Below are 20,022 nucleotides of genomic sequence, written 5' to 3'. Positions count from 1 at the left end.
CCTTGTCTAGGTAAGTGGACCACGCTCTTTGTATGACTCCCAAAGTTGTCTTCTTCCTAGCCTCATGGACACGTCCATATGTGAGCACACACAGGCACTTGCTTACATGAACATGTGCACACACATACATGAACAAATGCACCTGCTCACATGTACATGAACACATGCACACATGGTAAGAGAAAAATAGAAAAAAATATAAACTCTTGGGTCCCATCCCAACCTACATTTTTAACAATATCTACAGATAGTTCTTGTGTGCATCAGGGCTGGAGAAACCCTGATTTAGATGCTAGCTGGACTTTACATTACAGGACCTATGACTTTAGAGTTCAAAGTTGATTTTTTTTGTACTTATTTGTCAATTCTTCTGCTTATTTTATGGGAAAAAAATCTCAATTTGAGGCCAGAATTGCTTACCATCTTACTAATAACTGTTAGTACCCATTTTAGCAAGAAAATGAATTTAGGCCGTGTTGAATTCTGGGAGAGGTGAAGGTGGTCAGACGGAATACAGCAGTGTTGCTTTATTGTCTTTCCAATGGTCGTCTTTCACCTGTGGCAAACAATGCCAGCTTTCTAGATAAGGCAGTGACAGGAAAATTTTCTGTAAGAAGAACTGTACTTAAAGCAAGCACATAGTGGGATGTATTTGTTTTGATCTTTCCTTCCAGACTAAGAAATCATTAGTTTGGCATCCCTGACCTCTGACCCCTCTACACAGCAACACCCACAAAGCAATGTTCTGCCATATGGGCTGAGGGTGTGGAGAGTGCTCTGTCGGATTACACATTTGGGGATGAAACAGTCATGTTTGGAACGTCCTCTGGAAATTTAGATTCCCAGTAGAAAACTTGAAGATTAGTAAATGTTTAGCAATCAAGTAGTTATTGATTTATTGATTTCCTTTGTTTAAAACTGTGTGTATGGGAGAATTGTGCTGTGCATTCGATCTATGCATATTTTAGCTTAGGTGTGTGCATGGGGCAAGTGTGCATGTGGAGAACAGAAATCAACATCAGGCATCTTTCCTAGACAGCTCTCTCTCTCTCCCTCTCTCTCCTTTCTTTTTCTTTTTTTATTTTGTTTTTTTGTTTTTTCCAGACAGAGTTTCTCAGAATAACAGGCATGGCTGTCCTGGAACTCACTTTGTAGACCAGGCTGGCCTCGAACTCACAGAGATCTGCCTGCCTCTGCCCCCTAAGTACTGGGATTAAAGGCATGCACCACAATGCTGAGCATCTTTTGTTTGTTTGTTTGTTTGTTTGTTTAAGACAATATCTTTCACTGAATCTGAAACTCTTTGGTTTGTCTAGGCTGCCTGGTCAGTAAGCTTCTGAGTCTGTCTGCTCCCACCCCTTCCCAGCACTGAAGTTGCAGGCACACAGTGGGGCTCCCAGCTGGGTGGGTGCTGGAGATCTAAACACAAGCCTTCATATTTTCATAGCAGGCACATGAGCTGAGCTGTCTCTCCAGCCCCGGGATATTTCTTTAGCATGCCTATAAGGTGAACTGACAAATCCTGGGTCTCAGTTGTCATCCTTTGGTTCCTCCGCAACCCAGAGGCACTGCTCCCAGCAGAAGGGCCACACACCAGCTCTGTCCAATCAGGGAGCTACAGGACCTGGGATTTCTTAGTTTTCGAATCTGTCAGAGGCAAGAGTACCACTGAGCATGGAATTCTTCAACTTCACCTTCATGAAGCAGGAGACAAAATCAAATCCTTGCTTTAAAGCCCCAGCCAACCCCTCCTAGCCCAAGTACTGCCCATTCAAGCAGTTCAACCAGAGGGATGTTACCAATAACTCCTGATACACAGTACCAGAAAGGTCATGGATAAGATGCCCTGTGCTTGCATCTGTGCATGCCAGTTATCCATCATTAAGTTAAAGTGGTACCCAGTGCTACCGGGGCCAGTGCTGCTTTGTTCTCAACATGCTGCTTCCTCTGCAGCTTTAGGACTGTAGAGCAGGAATCATTTCTGCATTATCGGATGCTGCATCCGGAGTATCTCAAATATGTACTCAATACATCAATCAATATTTCTATAATCTGTTTTATGGAACAAGAAAACTAAGATGTGGCCTGTTCCAACTTAATTAGCAGTTACTGTGAAATATCATTGCTTAATTTTGTTAGTGTGATGTGTGCTGATCCTTACTGCTATCCGTAGCTCTAAGTACTTGGCAGTATTCCTGTTCAATAAGATCGGTAGTCACCAGGAACCCTCAAGGAAAGGAGGAGGCTAAAGGGACCTTACCAAGAAATCCTCTTAAGATGTCACCTTGTGTTGAAATCTATGCAAGTTCTGGCAGTTAGGTCCTGGCTTCTGCTTTTTGCTGGGTAAAGCTGTCTTGGGCTCTTGAAACTGACTTGGCTCTTGTCAGAATCCTACAGTGACTACCGTGAACATATCCCGAATTTTCTAAGATGCAAACGTACTCAAGTAACTGCTGATAACGGCACTGATTTGCAAGGCCAGATGTGACTCTGAGAGCACTGCAGAAACAGGCAGGGAGTCAGAGGCATCCTGTCACCAGAACAGAGGTTAAAGGACTGTGAGCAGGAACACTGATGACTCCGTCTGGGTCTACGGTTTCCTTAAATAAGGAGGTCCAGATAGAAGTCTAAAGGTTATTAAAGGGAGTATACCAGGACTTGGGATTGGAATTTGCTTAAGGGTCAGGGAGTCTCTGGTCTGGCTCAGGACAGTCCAGTTAGCAGTGGGCTAGAAACGAGTCATCCCCACCCACACTGCTGCTAAGGACCCAGAAACTGCTCTTGGATTAAGAATGTTTGGGATTTGGAATTGACCCCCTTTTAAATTACCAACCCAAACCCTGCTGTGCTAAAGTACAGGCACAAAATCCCGTCAAATATTAGAACTACTGAGATTTTTGACCAGTGTTCAAAAGATAAATCCATAGTTGTGGGTGGTAAGATATTAATTTAAAAAACCCACACTTCAGAGAATAGTGACAGTGGAGCTCTGAGACCCACACAGTCCTGGGTTTCAGGCTTACTTGTAAACTTTCAGGGACATGTTGTTTCTCAGTAGCTGTTCCCTAACAAACTCAAGTCCCTCTCCTAAACCCCACAATACCCAGGGGCTAAGGCAGCCTCAGCATTTCCCTCTGTCCACAGCGATCAGATGTAACGCTTACTTTTTGCCACCTAGACTTCTCAGTCATTAGCAGCCACTAGCCCATCTGAACATCACAGCTGTCTCATAGAGAAAGCAGACATTCTCTCCTCGTTTTCAAGATAAAGCTCTGAGGTCTCAAGAGATCAGCTGAGTCCCAGGCGGAGCCTGCACCAGCATCCCTAACTTTACCTTTTCTCTACAGTGTCTCCCAACTTTGTGGGGTCCCAAGAAGTCTGATGTGGGATGAATGACTTCTTCAAAGCTCAAGTCATAGTGCTGTCTCAGGAAGGTATGGATGCGGGTTCAGGCAGCGATGAGTTTAAGGGAGGTGGATGTGTCAAGACTGTCCTGGCCAAGTTACCAGAGGAAACTCAGACCCCTGGAGTCCAGAGTCGATCCACAACCTAGAGTTAGATTTGAACTTGCCCTCCACGAAAGGATGGTAGTCAGTCAGTGTTCCCCCTGCACACACACGCTTCATTACTTCTATTTCTGCTAGAAGTTTGCATGCCATCAACGGCCATATACTTTAAGGGCTTTGACAAGGGTCTAAGAATTGATGAAAGCGCTTTGCATCCATGTCAATCTATTCAATATGTGGTGATTAATTAATTTACCAATGAGGTCAGATGTGCTAGGGTTGGTATCATCTATTTCCTATCTTGTTTGTTTGAGACTGGATCTTTCTATGCAGCGCTAGCTGACCTGGAACTTGCTATGTAGATAAGACCGATCTTGAATTCACAGAAATCCTCATGCCTCTGCCTCCTAGGTGCTGAGATTAATGGTCCATGCCACCACACTGAATAATCCTTTTGAGACAGAGAATGCTTCCAGGATGCTCACTTTAAGGGACAAGTGTAAAATAAAAGTGTCACATATCTCCTCTGTCCGCTTGGCCTGACTATCTTATCTAGTCCGACCTCATGAAAGACTCTGCATTCCAAAGGACATCTCCATTCTTCTGACAGACACATCCCACTCTTCTCGTTTCTGAGAGGAGAACTCTCCTTTACTGCTGTCTGCCCATGTCCAGCACGGAGCTAGACAACCGCACAAACACGATGGTCACTGTCTCTAGAGTCCTGGGAGATCTTCACTTCATAGACATGGAAAGAAAAGCTAGGTCATAGATGGAAATTCCATGCAGGTCTTCAAAAACCTCTAATCCTTGAAATGTTGTGGACTCTAAAAGAAACCTGGTCTATTTGAGCTTTGGGTCTTGTCTTCTCGTTTCCATCACCCTTTTCCCATAGCGGTGAGGTTAAGAGTCATCAAGGGCTCCTCACCGGGAATGAGAACGCTGTTCAGGAGAGGTGGAGCTGGGCCAGAAACCATCCCATCCAGCACAGCGACACTGCAGAGTCTTGCCCTACCCCACCCTGCGTTTCCAGGGCATAGAACCCGGCTCCTCTGCTCCACACAGCGGGCACGCAGGAGGCTGGAGGCCGCACCTGGAAGCTCAGGAAGGCGGGTGAGTGACAGACCGGGCGGAAGGGGGAGGGGTGTTCAGGAGCGGTGCTAGTCCCCTGTAATGGAAGGGGCTGGGCTAGCCACGTGACTGCAAGGAGGCGGAGATAGGCAAGCTGGAGACCAGACTGGCAGGCGCTGGAGGGGTGCGGAGGGGTTTAGATCTGAATAATTGAGAAGCGATTCAGCAGCAGCCGCTGCCTCCCGTCTTCCTTTACCACCATCACCGTTCCCATCTCAGCTCTAAGTGCAGATCGCCGGCCATCAGCGTCCAGGTCATCACCTCCAGCCCCTCTGGTGAGTGGATTCCCCCCTTCACCACAGGCTGTGTCCCTTGTGCAGCCCCTGGTCTCACAACTGAACCCCTGCGAGGAAGATGAACCTGGGAGTCCTAGGCACCCAAAGGGAGGAAGCGGGAACATGGCGCGGAGGTTGAGGGCGACCTACGGGAAGGGGGTCTCTGGAAGAAAGAAGAAGAGAGGGTCGCGCGGGCTCCAGCCGGGAATGGGGCCCCCGATAGCATCTCCGATGTGGGGACACGCGGGAGCTGACAGGCTGGGCGCAGCCTCCGCCGCGGCGGGAGCGCGAGGCTTAGATGCTGCGAGTCTGGGCCGCCCGGGTCTCCGCAGCTGGGGCCCATCCTGTCCTCCGAGCCTATGAACGCACCTTGCTGGGGTAACTGGGCTCTCGGCCTGGGACCGAGCCCTTGGATAAAGAACAGATGTTTTCCGGGCCGTAGTCCCTGAGAAAGGCAGAGACAACAATCTGTTCTTTTACCTGAGCAAAACTCTTCAAAGGGAGCCCGACGCCCGGGACTAGACTGGTGCGCCACGGGGAGTATCTGTCCCCAGCCAACCGGGACACCATGAGGCGCTGAGAAGGATGTGACAGGAGAGGTATCCGTGTACGCTGCTGCCCAGAGCTGGAGGCTTTCGTCCGAGCTATTTTGCATCTTTAGCCTGTCCTTTTCCCCAGACCCAAAGCACATTCAGTTTCCCATGAATTCTGAGGGCCAGAATAGAGTGGCGTGGCTCTGAGCCTCCTCTCTCCCCTGAGTCACCTCCTCCCCCGTCAAATGTGCATTTTATATTACGATCGAGCAGTAAGGTAGAGGCTGCCAAATGACTCAGAAGGGATGGAAAGACAGAAAAGATGAAGGAAGGTAGGAGCAGCAGGGCTGTCGCCTGTTCTTAATACCGATCCCGCTACGTGTGCGAAACTCGGTTCATTGAGATCTTGAGTCCAGAGGCTCAAAGGATGTACGCCTGACTGGCGGAGGCAGTATCTGAACCCAGTAGCCTAGGGATGCAGGGATAACCTGCCTCTTCTCCTGGGTCGCGCGCGGATGCAGCTGGGTGCTCAAGCGGAAGAGCTGGCGAGAGGCGGGGCGCTGTCCGTGGTGCTGAAAGTTGCCTGCTAGGAGGTAAATACCCGGGAGCTCGTGGGATCCCCACTTTTTGGCTAGCTTTCCTTGCGACTGAGATATAGTCACCTAAAGGGCGTAGTCCGGTGTTAAGCTATAAAACAAGTGAGAATACTTTGCATTCCCAGTTCTCTGATTCCCCAGACTTGCTTGAGAGGTTCCCAGCTCTCCTGGGTGCATGAGCAAGGCGCCCCTGCCGTTCCAGGATATGACTTTATAACTCTGGATGATGTCTCATTCTGCCTGACGCAAGTCTTCCGGTCCATAAACTGTTGAGAAAGCTGCTAGGGATGCTGTCCCGCTAAGCATTTCTGTGGCTTTCAGAAACAGAAGCATTGTAAGGCTACAGAAAAACAAGTGAAGTCATTAAAAGGGAGAGAGATTTGTGCTTGTTTGGGGCTATGACTCTTCTCTCCTCTGCACCCTTCTCTCATCACCACGTGTTGTTTACATCCTCCAAATACCAATTTTAATACAGTGTGGGCTTGTTTCTTTAACTGTGTCTTGTGGGTCAGATGAAGAAAGGAGAAAGGCAACTGGAGGATGTATGTTAAGAGAATATTTATTTCCCGGATACCTACAGTCTGATAGACAATGTCATCTTTAAACTTCACTTTCCACACACCACTCTCTTCTAATCCTTTCTTCTTTAATCTGTTCGCCTACCCACTGTCGCTCACTCCCACCCTCCCAGATGCCTTATGCTTGCTACAACTGTTCACACAACTTGAGCTCCAAGTTTCTAGAAACAGGTTGGAGGCTAAACCAATAGGCTTTCCTGGAAGGACAAGAACTAGAGAAGTGGCGCCCTGAACCTGGAAATCCACATCTGCTTTTGTATTTAGATTTGTGCTGTTGTATTTAGGGTTAGAATAGCTTGAGTATGTAATTGGCACCGCTGCTCTGCTGAAAGGAGAAGCTGGGAACCCAGAGGAGTCACTCTTTGCAGTCACATAATTGAAACGTTAGCATCTGAATCCTGCAAATGTGTTGCAGAGCCAGTACCCTTCCCACTAAGCCACAGGGCCTGAAATGCTCACCCACAATGCCACTTACCCAGATACCCTTCCCATCACATCCTTTAGGCCACCTCGTGGTGTTCTGGTCAGCCAGGCACAGATGCTGCCCATGGCTCACCAGCCTAGATGATATTAGTCTAGTGATATACCACAAATGTCTAACATACAGGCAGTTCTCATAGCTACTCTTTCTCTTGGAATTTTCCTCTTCTGGTTCTACTAGTCCAGTACTGTCTGTCTCTGTGTATCTGAGAGACATAAACCTCTTCAGTGACATGTTTCTTATGAAGCAGTTCACGAATAGGATGGTACTAAGACTGTCCTCAACATGCCCTTGTTATCTATACTCTCTCTGACCTAGCCCATTTCCCAAAACTAAGTAGCTCTGCATAGCTTCAAAGGGACTTGGAAGAGGTCTTAAAAATAATCTAGGCAGAAATAAAGATCACTGTAAGTGCAAGTATCTATAAAATGCTTTCCATAGGCTGTGTGTGATACTAACTCCTTTCATTTATCATTTCTTGGGGTCTCCCCAATTCTCCCAAGTACAGAAATCATCAGGGGTGGTCCTGAGATTACTGGTCATTCTAGCACTCTGATATCCCATTCACTTCTCCTTGCTTCTTTTTAACAGCTTGGAGTGAAATTTCTTCAGTCATTGGATTCCTGTAGCCATAGTGATTGCATTGGCACAGTAGATACTTTTTAAATTCTTCTCTCATTTGTTACATCCAACTGCAGTTTTCCCTCCCTCCCCTCCCCTCCCCTCAATTTCCCCCTCATCTCCCCTCTCCCCGAGATTCACACTCCTTATCTCCCCTCAGAAAAGAGCAGGCCTCCCAGGGACATCAACCAAACATGGCATATATATTCTACATGAAGGCTGGGCACGACAACTTGGTAGGAGGAAAAGGGTCCCATAAGTAGGCAAAGAGTCAGCAATCCCCTCCTCCCTCCCCAAGCTCCTAATGTTAGGAATCCGACAAGAACACTAAGCTAGCTACTCAGCCATAACATATATAAAGACCCCTACAGGCTCCCCGATCTCTGTGAGCCCCCATCAGTCCTGGTTATTGATTCTGTGGGCCGTGTTCTTGTGGTGTCCCTTGACTCCCCAAGCTCTGCCTAATGTTTGACTGTGGAACTCTGCACCTGCTCCCATTGGTTGCTGGACAAAGTCTCTGGTCTCTTTGATGAGGATTCTGCTAGGCTCTGTTCCCAGAATGCTCTGCAGGCAGGACAAACTGTAGGTCAAAAATTTTGTGGCAGGGTTGGTGTCCCAGTCTCTCCACTTGAAGCTTTGACTGATTGCAGAGGATTGTGGGTTAAGGTTTCCCCATTCCTAGGAGTCTTTGCTGGAGTTACTCTTGTAGAGTCCATGGAGTTTTCATTGCAATAGGTTTCCACCTTACCCCAGAAATGACCCCCCTAATTCCAGCAATTTCTCCCACTCTTTTCTCCCTTCCCACACACCTGATCCCTCCTGTTCCCAAACCCACCCACTCCCAGTTCACCTGTGAATTCTATTCTACTTACCCTTCCCAGTGATATCCTTGGTCCCTCCCTAAGACGTCCTTGTCACTTAGCCTTCCTGAGTCTGTGGATCTTAGCACGATTATCTGTTACTTTACAACTAATATTCACTAATAAGTGAGTACATACTATGTTTCAGAGTAGGCATTTTTACTATCATCATCATCACCATCATCATTATTTTGGTTTTTCAAAACAGGGTATCTCTGTAACTTTATTTGGAGCCTGTCCTGGAACTAGATCTTGTAGACCAGGCTGGCCTCGAACTCACAGAGATCTGCCTGCCTCTGTTTCCCGAGTACTTGGATTAAAGACGTGCCCCACCACCGCCAGGCCACAGAGTAGACATTTTTACACTGAATTGGTAGTTCTGTCTTGCTCCAAAACTTAGCTTAAAAATTAAAATTCAAGCCGGGCGGTGGTGGCACACGCCTTTAATCCCAACACTCGGGAGGCAGAGACAGGCGGACCTCTGTGAGTTCGAGGCCAGCGTGGTCTACAAGAGCTAGTTCCAGGACAGGAACCAAAAGCTACGGAGAAACCCTGTCTCGAAAAATCCAAAAAAAAAAATTAAAATTCAATCCAAATGACTCTGAGAGGCAAATGAACTCATTAGCCCTTCCTTAGAGAGCCCCAGATTCCTTCTTATTGCTATTGCCAACATTTTACTTCTGATCCCCCAACCCAGTTAAGGCATAACTCATATTAAATTCATATCAAATAACCCCATAAGCCTAAAGATGCTATTGATGGGGTCCTGTGAACCTCTCTGTCCATCATCACTAGCTGCATAGGTCCAACTGGAGCTAAAATATTTTGCAGTCAGTATCTCATATTTCAAATGCTCGATAACTATAGGTGCCGAATGACTGACTAGTCGGGAGGGGCAAAGCGTTTCCATCATCGCAGAAAGTTCTGTTGGAAAATGCTACTTCAGAAAGTGCTTTTGAAAAATCCCCACAGCAACAAAGGACTAGGCATTGAGAAGAATTAAGGATTTAAGATTCTCTTTGAAGATTCTGACAAGAAAGGAGAAAAGCATACTTGTGCTTCCTGTGTCTCTAGCAGCCCAGAGATGGGCAGGTGGGCAGGGTAATCCAGGCAGCAAGGCGCTGCTTGTTGGCTGGAGGACATGCTCAGCAGTGTGCTTCCTATGAACTCTATGGTTGGCTGGAGGAGCTGGTAGCCTCGGCAGTTGGCTTCCTGTGAACTCTATGGTTGGCTGGAGGAGCTGGTAGCCTCGGCAGTTGGCTTCCTATAAACCCTATGGTGTTTGGTTTGGTTTGGTTTGGTTTTCTGAATTCCAACTTAGAAGTAGCCTTTCTCTTGTCTAGAATTCAGGCACAACAGCTTGTGTTTCTACCTTACCTTAACAAGTATATTGTGATAAATATGGAAATAATAGATGGCTTGAAACCAGTAGTGAGTGTGCCAGTTGGTGACATTAATAGACCCTGCCTAGAGCCCCCTTCCTTCATCTACAAAGCACTGAGGGGATTTCCACGGCCACCCCCAAACGGCTGTGGTGAGACTGAGAGACAATTAGAGATAGTTCACTTTCATGGAGCATGGTTGAATGGGATCGTTGATCATTACATGCAGATATGGTGCAGCCTATGCCCAAACAGGGTGGTCCAGGTTCCATGGCTTCTGAAGGCTTTTAATCTTCCATAAGAATGCATTTTGCCTTTATTTTATTTTCATTGAAAATCAGAGCGTTGAATTTGAATGTTTGATTGCTTAGATTTCTGATTGGTTAGGCTCTATTAATAGAAACTGTACACACTCTTTGTAGTTTAGTTTATTTGAACCTGAACATTTCTCTCTCAGAAAAAAAAAATCATTAACTAAAGGGTCTTAGTGTTTCAAGAAAAAGAAAAAAACTGCGGTTACATTAAAGATTCAGAAATAACACCAAAAAATAAAATAAAATAAAATGTGGGTATTCCTCAGCGCAGATGGGCAAGAGGGATAATTTAAAAGAAATGGTTTATTACCAGTGACATGAGCTTCAACCCCTCTCATAAGTGAGTGTGAACAGCAATAATTCCTGTTCATGCATTGATTAAAACCAAAAGACAAGGCCAAAATCTATTCTTTCAGCTGACTTTGTGGGGCTGCATTAAGTATTCTAGCCTTAAATAGGAGCACTTGCAACCTGAACTCCCTAGCGAAATCTGTCTAGCTGTGAGTGGAGCTGGAGAATCCGGCTCGTGTGGACTCCCGGCCTGTTGAGTGCCTTCCCCTGCCTGCACCTTGCTTGATGCTGTCCGGGCCTCAAGTCGGAAAGCTTTCCGCACGCAGCCGTGGCTTGTTTCACATTCGATGCTTAGCTAGTCTCCTTTAACACGAGGCTAAGACGGGCTCAGACTCACAGAAAATATGCCTATTAATGAAATTTCTCCATTCTTTCTTTTAAAATATATGTAATATATGACTGCTTTCTTTTAAAATATATGTAATATTAATTAATTCTTTAAGAATTTCACGTACGCATGTGATGTGTCTGATCATGCTCACTGCCCCCCCCCACTCTCTTACCTCAGCTCCTCATAGATCCACCCACGACCAGCCTACTCCTCCCAACTTTAAGCTCTTTTTGTAAAAATCGCATAATTTTTCATTGTAGTTGTTCTAGCTGCTCTGGACCTTGAAGACTCGGTGAAGCCGCTCTGCTGGTCTATCTGCTGTCCTCCTGTCTATCGGCATAGCACCCAAGAGGTGAAAATGAATTGACTAGCAGGCATCAGACTCTGGCTGGCCACTTCCTTTCTTAGCAGTTCCAGTCTGACAGAGATGGGTGTTGACTTGCAAGACGCCCTGCGAGAAGATAGTTCACACTTAGTCCTGGGGCGTGGCCAAGCATGTCATTCTCAGGCCTTTGTTACACATGAAACTATATTACCAAAGAAAAAAACTACGTTGTGAAAGACAGATAACCCTGACCTAGTAAATCCTTTTAGTTTAAACAATAAGCAACTTTAATTGAGAGCCAATTATTCAAATAGTACAAAGTGTTTGTTCTGTGGATTTTCAAAAAAGGAGAAATGTTGTTACCTGGGGCTGAAAAGAGCTCAGTATTCCATTTCTGTTAATCAATAAAATTCTCTGTTTTTTTTTTTATATCAAAGGAACAGAAAATTGATAATTTAGCTCTGACACTGTTCTTTAGAGTATGCCATCATTCGGTTAATCAATAATGTAATTGAAAGTGGTCTTGTTCTGGCACAGAACCATGGTGGAAAGGGCGCTTGAAAATCTCATAGCCTGGCATGTGGGCACTTAAAAAGTATTCATTGGACTCAGGTCATTATTTACATATTTACTGACCATATACTCAGCAGGCCAACCCTCTCTCAAGAAATAAGTTTTGGGGCTCAGAGAGACAGCTTTGTGACTGAGGGCACTGTTCTTGCGGAAGACCTGGGTTCAGCTCTCAGCACTAACATGGTGGCTCACAATCATTCTTAATGCCAGTCCCAAGGAATCCCACTCCCTTTTCTGACATTTGCAGACCCCAAGCACATACATGGTGCACAGACATACATGTAGGCAAAACATTCCTATACATAAAATATAACCAATCTACTTTTTAAAAGAAAAGAATATTACTCAGGCTGAGGGGGAGGTTCCAAGAGTAAAATATTGACTGAACCAGGACCCATCTAGAAGCCCAGCATGGTGTCATGTGCCTCGGTGCTATCCCAGGGCTTGATGACCAGCTAATCCAGACAATCAGTGAATTCCAAATTCAGGAAGAGATTCTATCTCAAAAACAAAGATTTTTCAAGAGAGGGATATGCCCAACAACCTCCAGCCTCTCTCATGTGTGCGCTCTCGGGACACACGCATGCGTGCACCACATGCACAGAACCAAGGTGAATGTTTGCATGATATAAGCTTTTAACAAATAAAATAGAATGCAAACATAGAAATCCACATTTCACTCTGAGTTCCCTAGCCCCTCAGTGGGTCACAGGAGGGAATAATGGTCAAGACTGATGGCTCCTGAGAAATGCCTTGCTGACGTCCTCAAAGGACGGGGACGTGCCAGCCACTGGGTCAAAGCGTAGATCGAGTAGTGAGTCTTTTCCAGCTCTCGCTGTCATTTTTTTAACTTTGACTTGCCATTTTCTTGAGAGAACATTTGGTCAGAATAGTGACAAGAAGAGCTGTTGTTCTGAATTCAGAAGCCCAGTGTGACATGAAGGTGCAGGCATTAATTGGAGAGCCCGACAGTCTGATGGATCATAGGAGAGGACCCTTCTTCAGGAAGAACGAGGCCTGCCTTTAAGGGTGTTCACTGAGGGGGAGGGCGTGGGAGAGAAATGTAGTCTAGTCTAGCTCATCAACAAACAAGTGCTCACAATTAATTGATTCCTATTTTCCAAAGGAAAAATTTTTACTCCTACCTAGCAAACCAACTTACAAACAAGCAGGCTGGTTCCCACAGCCCTTTCTTTGTTTCAGATGCTTCCCCCACCCTTTGTTTTAGCAACAAATAAAAAAACAACTGGACCCAGGTATTGAGCATTTTGCAGACAGAATGGTCACCCTAACTTGTCTTCACTGATTGTTTATCCAAGATTTTATCCCTACCAAATTATCATTATACTGTTATTTCTAACTTCACACAATCTAGCTTTCTCACTTTATACCCTTGGAAATTTAAGCTAAACATGTTCGCCTAAGTCAACAGCAGAGCAGAAGCAAGAACCAGAACTCCTTTTTCTATACCCACTCTTCTTTAAACATGATGCATCTTCCCATTAGTCACGATAGCTCATTTAGACAAGTTTAGTTCCTTCTACTAAACTTTTACTTTTTAAGTAGAAAGTGGAAGGATTGGATTTTAGCTATTCTCTCTCTCTCTCTCTCTCTCTCTCTCTCTCTCTCTCTCTCTCTCTCTCTGTGAGAGAGAGTGTGTACACAAGCATCATGATGTGTGTGTAGAGGTCAGAGGATTGTTCTCTCCCTCCAGCTCTACATGAGTTCCTGGAATCTAACTCAGGTGCCTTTACCCACAGAACCATCTCACTGACCCTGGAAGTATTGGATTTTAGATAAAGCCAAGAACCAAGGACTTCAATAATTCTTACTCTGCCTTTTGATACATACAAAATTAAAGTTTATATTTTCATATAATTATTATTAGAAGCGCTGACATTCCATACCAATTCTTTACTGAATAAGGGTGATAATGATAATGTTGATAATGATAGTAATGCTTATTTACACTTACTATAGCCTTAAAAGAATAGAATCCCTAGTGTAAAGTGAGAAAAACTACATCCAAAAGTAAATAGTCTATCCAGTTTCATATATCTAACACGCTTGTGCTTTTTAGGCTACATTGCCTTCTCCCGGGAAGACCATGGTTCTCTCAAACAACTAATCTGTGTTACTGCGAGCCTCTCTACATCCAAGCACCTTCTCTGGGGCATCTATTCTACCTTCATTTTCTAGATGGATAAGCAATCAAGGAAGTCTATGGAGTTCATGTCTGTGGTCTGATGGCGGTGTGAGCATCTTCCATGTCTTCCTGGGAGATGGCATAGCCTTTTACAAATTGTTGCCATAGCCCAGTTGTTTCAACAGCTAAGTCATGCACTTTGGTGCTCCGCAGTCTCCTTGTGGCATGAGACTCCTCTTTTGCTTTCCCTCTGAAAGTGTAGACAGCTGCACCACGAGTCGCTGTGAAAGGAAGTACAGGAGCTAGCCCCGCCTATGCTCAAAAGGCAGTCCTGACATCTTCACCACCTAGAGAAATCTTCCAGCCTCTGCTGAGAGTAACAATCTAGACAGCGCTTAAGGCAGAGCACAAGATGCCCTTCAGAGTCATTTCCTAGACGTGGGACTTGGTCAAGAATAAAACTTGCCACTAATTTAGTCATAACTGAGATACAGACTCAACTTTGTGGCTGTGGACTTCAACATGTTCTGTATCTGCTAGTGGACACTCAGCAGTTAATGTGGTAAGTCAACCAGAAGGCTCTGATGGGACCTGTGTGTGTGTGTGCGTGTGTGAGTATGCGTGTGTGTTTTCTGACTTAGTAGAGTAGCCCTATGTCTCACCAACAAGTTGATTAGAGGATGCATAAGCCAGCTTGTCTGTGTGGCTTTTAGTTCCTTTGGGGATGTGAGATGGTCAGTGTATCAGAGGACCTGGTCTCCTTCTCAACTTCAAAATGTTCTGGCATCACTCAACTTCTCCAAGAGTTAGGTTTCTTTATCTTTCTCAGAAATGGTTCATTCACTAAGGTGTTTGGCAGGCGGGCATGAGGCCCTGAGCTCAGTCCTTATACCCTACATAAACGCTAGCTGTGAGGGCATGCACTTGAATTCCAGCGCTGGGAAGCAGAAGCAGAAGATCCATCCCTGGAGCTCAGTAGCCAGCGAGCCTAGCCAAATTAGGGAGTTAGAGAAAAATGAAAGACTATCTCAGAAAACCAGGTGGAGAGTGTCTGAAGAAAACACGTTGGTTGACCTCTGACCTACACATGCAGGAGTGCACACACATACACACACACACAAATACACACATACACATAAATACATACACACACACACTCACACACATGAGATCATAAGATCTGTCCCTCATCTTACAAAAATAGACCAATGAGAGCAACTGATAAAGCTTCTTATAGACTATGAAACCTATATAAAGAAAAGGTGTATTTTTATCTTTTGTAATGAACTCTGAAGTAGAGCTGTCAATTAAATCAATGCCATTAGAATTGAGAAAATCTAGGTTCTAAACTTGCTAGTCCAGGAAGTCGTGCTTGTGTGGGAGGCTTCCTGGTTTCTCCTAAAATCAATAGCTCTCAGCCTGGGCAGTACTGTCTCACTAGCAAGTATTTTTAATTTTCATAGACACTCTTTCTTAGTCACTGTTCTTTTGCTGTGAAGAGACACCACGACTAAGGGAACACTTAAAAGAGAAACTATCTAATTGGGGGGCTTGCTTATAGTTTCAGAGGTTCAGTCCACTATCACCACGGTGAGGAGCATGGTGGCGGTGAGGAGCATGGTGGCGGTGAGGAGCATGGTGGCGTGCAGGCAGATGTGGTGCTGGAAAAGTAGTTGAGAGCTGCGTCCTGATCTTCAGGCACAAAGAAAGACTGGGCCTGGCATGGATTTTTAAAACCTCACAGCCCCACACCCACCACCCCCAGTGACACAGTTCCTCCAAGGACACACCTCCTCCAATGAGGACACACCCCTAATCCTTGATGACTAAGCATTCAAATATGTGAGCCTATGGGGGGGGGGGGCATTCTTATTCAAATCACCACAGAGACTAGGAGAGAGAATACACTGTTCAAAACAAGCCTTCAAAATAAGACTTGCTCCATGCAAAAAATGCAAGGCACACTCTCCTCTATCACAAATACTCTTCAAAGCTCTGTGGTGCTGATGGTTCCCAAATCCTCAGTTGATACAGAGAGAATTTACTCTTGCTCTCCTCCTGGAGGTGAGATCCTTCTGTGCGTGTATGAAATTCAAACAACTCAGCAGCTTTACCAGGCTCCCGGTGAATGGGGGGGGGGGGGCACGGGCGGACGGACAGGGACACGGATGACCCACATTATAGAAGGAAGAGAACTGACTTCTAAAAGTTGTTCTCCGAGTCTACGTACATGTCATGACACGTATGAACTCAAACATACATGAGTACACAAGTGCACTCACACAAAATAAATGAATGTAACAGAAATTTTACAAAAATAATGAAATCAGCTTCTAAAAGCTTCTACAAGAAGCCCTGTCCGATTTCAATAGGGTCAGCGTCATAATACATAGCACACTGTGAGGCCTCCATTAAAGGTTTGGATTTAGGACCCAAAACAGTAGGTCGTATTTCCGAAAAATGCCTTCTTTACAGATTATTGAAGAAATATTGGGTTATGGCTTTTCTTTATAATGCTTGGAGTCAGCTAGAAAACCGAACTTTAGACCCCTCCTTCCAGATGCCAGTAGCAATCTTCCAGAGGGACAGGCATGAGCCTCAGCAGCTGTGTATACAACATGCCACACACTATAACATGCTACGAACATCGGCGAACAGCTCACCTTCTCAGAAGACATCACAATTGTTTTAAAGTTTGGGCCATTTGTTTCGTCTTCTCCGGTAGATAAGGGAGAAGGAGACCGCTGGGGAAAAGGGAACCGTGTGAACGTGAGTGTGTGCACAGCAATAACACGCGTGCAGACCGAGGCGCAGCCTCGGGAATGGCAGCAAATCCTACCAGAAGGAGTCTAGAGAGAGCTGGCTGTAACTAGGGTGGGCTCATCAGGTAGACTGGAGGTTATCTTTGAATAGGGTTTTTAATAAGAGCTTCTAGGCCAGTTTGCAGCAGACACCAGAATCAGGGTCTTTAGAGCAAGAAACTTCATCTCCGCCACCTCCTTTCCCTGTTTACAGCTGAAGTTATTGAAAGCCAGAGACACTGAGTTATCCAAGCTCAGCCCAGGTAGCTCCTGTGTAAGGACTGGGCCTCAGTAGTCGCTGCCCCCTACCTGTCCTGCGGTGCATTGGGGAATCACATTCATCACCAGAGCATAATCCAGGGACACAGAACGGGATTTTAAGCAGCAAAGAGGCTTTAAACTTTCTACTGATTGCTGTTAAGATATGGTTCTAGCCAGGAATGGTGGAACTGTGAGTTCAGGGCAGCCTGGTCTACAGAGTGAGTCAGGGCTACACAGAGAAACCTTGTCTCAGGAGAGAGAGAGGAGAGAGAGAGAGAGAGAGAGAGAGAGAGAGAGAGAGAGAGAGAGAGACTCTGAGAGACAGAGAGGAGAGAGAGAGGAAGGGAGGGGAGGGAAATAGAAAGGGTGGAAGGAAGGAAGGAAGGAAGGAAGGAAGGAAGGAAGGAAGGAAGGGAGGGAGGGAGGGAGGGAGGGAGGGAGGGAGGGAGAGAGAGAGAGACAGAGAAAGAAAGAAAGAAAGAAAGAAAGAAAGAAAGAAAGAAAGAAAGAAAGAAAGAAAGAAAGAAAGAAAGAAATGCTTCCTTCCCTATAACCTGGAATAGGTCAGGCCCCTGGCTATGCCCAGATGAGAGCATTCTCTTCAGAAATACTTCTCTACCCCCATACTCACATACTCTCCTCTGCTTCTTCGCTTCAGACTGATAAGGATTCCAGAGGCACAGCCTGAACAGACGGCATCTTAATCTCTGGTGATTCAGTAAATAACATGCTGTCTGTGCTTGCGTATTGATGATCACAGCCCTTTTTCTAGATGAGAGAGCCTTCAGAAAGATGAAGCAGCCTGGGCCGGAACACAGCAGACACAGAAGCGCAGATCCCAGAGCTCCAGCGTGATTTGTGACACAGTTAAATTCATCACCATCAACATAATTCTAATAATTTCTCTCTGCAGTCAGCTCAGTCTGTGCAGACGTGTGATTCTGAGATCAGTTTTTCTTACTCTCCCCTTTCTTTCCTTGCTACTTTTCCTCCACCTATAAGCCAACCCATGTCCAATACAAATCATCTAAGCTAACAAACTCACCTTACAAGAATAAGAACCAAGGCCCAGAGAAAGGAAGCCGTTTTCCCACCTTCTCATAGTTAAAGCGGGGTGACAGCTAAAATCTGTCTCTCCTAAGGATGGCACATTTCCCTCCATAACAAACTGCTTTAGCCCAGACAGAGAAGCCAGTGTTTTCTCAGTTCTGAATCCCCTTCCCTCTCACTACCCAGCCCTCTCAGGATGGATGCAGATGCCGACCGCGTGGTATCTGGAGCTTCACACAGAACCTTGCCATAGTGCCTAGGGCCTCTTAGCCATCATTCTGTACCACACCATCCATCAAATAAGGAAGCTGGTTAGGAAAATGCTTGGAACGCATCTGGCGTATTGGGTGCGTGGGACTAAGGCTACAATCATTGTCTGACAATCAGCACAACTAAAGAGTATTCATTCACAAAGAGAAAGAGGTCAGGGACCACAAGAGTCCAGCAAGGGTCACACAAAGTTCGTGGTGAGGTTATTAGAGATCAAAAGTTAGGTGATAGAGTAATTTTTATAGTGATCAAGAAAGAGAAACAAGCCGGGAGGTGGCGGTGCACGCCTTTAATCCCAGCACTCGGGAGGCAGAGGCAGGCGGATTTCTGGGAGTTCGAGGCCAGCCTGGTCTACAAGAGCTAGTTCCAGGACAGGCTCCAAAACCACAGAGAAACCCTGTCTCGAAAAACCAAAAAAAAAAAAAAAAAAAAGAAGAAAAGAAAAGAGAAACAAGACAAGCAAGATGTTTTACCTGAATTAACCAGCGCAATTCATTTCGTATATATAAATTTATGCTGATGAATGTTCTCTGTCCCATTAATATCTTATCTAAATGACTTCTGAGAATCCTTTTAAAATTTAGATTATATTTCAGTAAGATTGCATTGAAAAGAGAAGTGGTAGAGAGAGAACGGTAAGAAATTTTTTTTTAATTAACTTGTCAGGCCGGTCTTGTAGGGTGAGAACTGTCTCAGAAACTTATTATGTACAAAAACTCTTCTCAATCAGTCCTGTCAAGAGTGAACCCCCAGGAAAGTGCCAAGCCCTGGAGACTGATTCGTATATTGCTAGATGCTGATCTCACCACAAATGGGGTGTTGTCATGGGTGCTGCCAAGGTTTGTTGGCCAAGATTTCTGTCCCGTCCAGTTCTGCAGCCGTTTAGCCCAAAGAAATACAAAGATGTTTACATTAGTTATAAACTTGTTGGCCTAGTAGCCCAGCTTAAACTAGCCCATTATTCTTGTCTACGTTAGCCACGTGACTTGGTACCTTTATCAGCTAGACAGTCTCATCTTGCTTCCCCTGCATCTGAGTGACAGCTGCAGACTGACTCTTTTCTCTTCCCAGAATTCTCCTGTTCTCATTGCCTTGCCTCTATTTCCTGCCTGGTTGCCCCACCTATACTTCATGCCTGGCTACTGGCCAATCAGCATTTTATTAAACAAGTACAAGAAACAAATCTTTACAGAGTAAAGCCATTGTCCCACAGCAAAGGTTCTCTTCCTAGGGGTTGAACTTGCCTTGTGACACAACCTTAGAACTAACGGTGCTTCATGCATAACCATGAAGAAGCCATCTAAGAGGCTGGGTGCTTCCTGCGAGGAGGCATCTCCTGCACTTTGGACTGGTTCTCAGTGTCCCGCTTTAGAGGATACTGTGAGCTGACCTTGCTCTGATCAAACTTGGGTCAAGCTTATCCAGTCAGACACCTGCACATGGACCCTGACATTTGAAATTTAATATCAAAAACAACCGTAGGCTGATAATGACTCAACTTCAAAATGCAGATGGCAGTGACTCTCTTGTGGCTTAAAAAGAATTAAAAAAATAAGTAGGATCAAAACCCAGTGTCATTGTCCTTGGCTTCTCATCAGCCCTCATTTTCCGCCATGTTCAGAGATTCTGGTTTTATC

The 20,022-nt window shown here is 45.4% G+C and overlaps 1 protein-coding gene across 2 annotated transcripts in view; it reads left to right on the top strand.

Moving 5' to 3' along the window:
• Positions 1 to 4,761: 4,761 nt before the first annotated feature.
• Positions 4,762 to 20,022, top strand: part of Slc7a14 (solute carrier family 7 member 14) — a 111,100-nt gene continuing 95,839 nt past the window's right edge. Inside the window, exon 1 of one of the 2 annotated variants that reach the window (XM_057757145.1) lies at positions 4,762 to 4,912. The gene's annotated coding sequence lies outside the window, so the exon portion shown is untranslated. Of the gene's footprint in view, positions 4,913 to 5,941; positions 6,039 to 20,022 lie in introns of those variants that run through there. The other variant, XM_057757146.1, reaches the window with a different exon arrangement.

The sequence above is a fragment of the Chionomys nivalis genome, chromosome 24 (assembly GCF_950005125.1).
Source record: "Chionomys nivalis chromosome 24, mChiNiv1.1, whole genome shotgun sequence".
NCBI lineage: Eukaryota > Metazoa > Chordata > Mammalia > Rodentia > Cricetidae > Chionomys > Chionomys nivalis.
This window is presented reverse-complemented; position numbering and strand designations above follow the sequence as displayed.